The following is a 2342-nucleotide window of genomic DNA, read 5'->3' on the forward strand; positions in this document are numbered from 1 at the left end:
AAGGAAGGAAGGAAGGAAGGAAGGAAGGAAGGAAGGAAGGAAGGAAGGAAGGAAGGATGGATCTAGGCTAAAAGGGAGCATATCATGTGATAAAATATTTATCTAAAATTGGATAATAAAATTATTCAGAATAGGACCAAATGTGATTAAATATTGATGTCTAGCAGGACGTAAAAATGCCATACAGAAAACACGTTTACTTATATGTTTCTAGGGTGTACAAAAAATTCTAAAGACTTTCACCATGGCTCTGGAAATTAGGTTTTTAATGAGAATAAGCAGTGCATTAGGGAAGATAGAAGCTTCCTCTCTCTGAAGCCTTGCACCTGTGAAACAGAGAGAGGAAACACTAATTTATCATGCCCAGTGTTTTTTCAAGTTAGCGATGGTCTTCTGAAAAGTGACTCCCCATCAACTTCAAATCTCAGATGTTCAAAAATACGTGAGTCAAATAGCATAAAAATCAACCTATGGTGAATAACAACAGTTAAAGGAATAATATACTTGAACATGTGATTGCATGCTTTCCTATGTTCGAGCCAGAGCAAAGTGGGAAATGCCCAGCTGCCTTAGTTGGAACCGACTCAAAACTTCATCCGCTTTGGTTCAGTTCTCAAAATAGGGCACATGACCTCTAAGTAAGACAGTACAGTAGGCTGCTTTTACACTACATGGCAGCTCCRGCAGCCCCTAATACAAATTCACTCATTGCAGCGAGCATGGGAGGAGGAAAAATTTGACACTTGCCGGGTTTCAGCGCTATCTTGTTTGGTAATCCATTATCCACAGCAAATTTACCACTATCTTTAGGAACAGAGATGACATCTGCTACAGAGTGGCTTACACTTGTCTGTCTGCTGCTTTCAGTGTCATGTGTCTGACATGAATTAACGTCTCCTATAAAATCTAACGCAAGGGGAGAGAGTTTCTTGTCTGAGGTGTCCCCACCACTCCTCTTGACCTACTTGGAAAACTACAGCTAAACACTCTGTGGTTTCCCCTGCCGYTACGCAGCTGCAGAAGGCAGTAGCGGGACCCTGCTCAGCAGAGCTGGGAAATGKGTTGCGTACATTTGTATGCATTTGTGTGGCATTGCTTCCAAGCCTTGCAAATTCTATACATCGTCCCATCAAGTCCACGACAGGTCCTTTTGGTGGCATCAGCACCATCACAAAAGATAGTCTTTTTTCTTTGCAGATAGAAATCTAAATTGGATTTTATAATCTGACAATTATGTAGTTCGTTTTTTTAAATAAAAGAGATAATCTCCCTTTCCCGTTCAAGATCATAGTTGTTAGTGACAGCTGTTAAAATGCTGCTAAAAATAGATCTAATGTCAACCACTAAAAAGCTAAGTGCTCCTGTGAACCACAAGCAGAAAACAAATGAGGTTTCTCCTGAATTTGTGGAGGATCTGTGAGCATCTTGCATGCACTGGAAGGGAGCTAGCTGTGTTCCTCCAGCAGCCATCTCCATGTGTAACACCATGGGGGGAAAAAAAAATCAAATATTAGGTATTAAAAGAGCAGATAGATACATTCTCTCAAATTATTTATCTCATAAAAAAGAGAGAGAAAGGATGTAATGCTAAAGCTGGGACTACTCAGTCATTTCAGATTTTATTTTACACCTTTGCTCTGAGATATAAAAATAGCAGGAAGAGTAAGACAAAAGAAATGCAGTCAATCCGCCAAATGCAGCGTTATTATAAATTAACGCAAAATACTTGCAAGGGGTATGGCAGGTACCGAGCTTCCCACATTGCTGCCATTTCTTTGCTGTAGTTTACAGAGTTACAGGGAACTTTCCTCCACTTTGGAATCACAAGCCCTGACCCCCATCTGCTGCAGCTGGAAGATTAAAAAATGATCTGGATGCCAAGCCAGGTGTATGACACAAAACGAGTAAAAAGAGGGAGAACAGAACTGTGCACATTCGAAGTTATAATACATCTCAGTAGGTTCCTCCTTTTTAGCTACATTATGGCTAAAAATAGAGCCCTAGTGTAGGCACAGTGATATATGATTTGCTTCCAATAATACAGCAAACTAATTGTGAAATTAAGCTATTGAATGTGCTGTTATCTCAAAGTCTGGCCTTACCAGCACTTGAACGCTTCCCTGTTTAACATTTCCCAAGCCAGCCGCAAACTCTGGCGGCTGCGAAAGCGCAGGGCTGCTGAGGGGCAGCGGGGCAGGTGAAGCACCGCGACCGGCAGCGGGCCGTGCAGGGGCCGCCGCCTGAAACACGGCCTCACTTTTATTATTATTGCACTGCTGTTACGGTAATCATTAAGGTGCTGAAATGAAAGGCTACTTAGTGTGCCGAACTTAAAAAAAAAA

Source organism: Nothoprocta perdicaria, unplaced genomic scaffold, assembly GCF_003342845.1.
Source record: "Nothoprocta perdicaria isolate Ctin4 unplaced genomic scaffold, notPer1 scaffold_31, whole genome shotgun sequence".
NCBI lineage: Eukaryota > Metazoa > Chordata > Aves > Tinamiformes > Tinamidae > Nothoprocta > Nothoprocta perdicaria.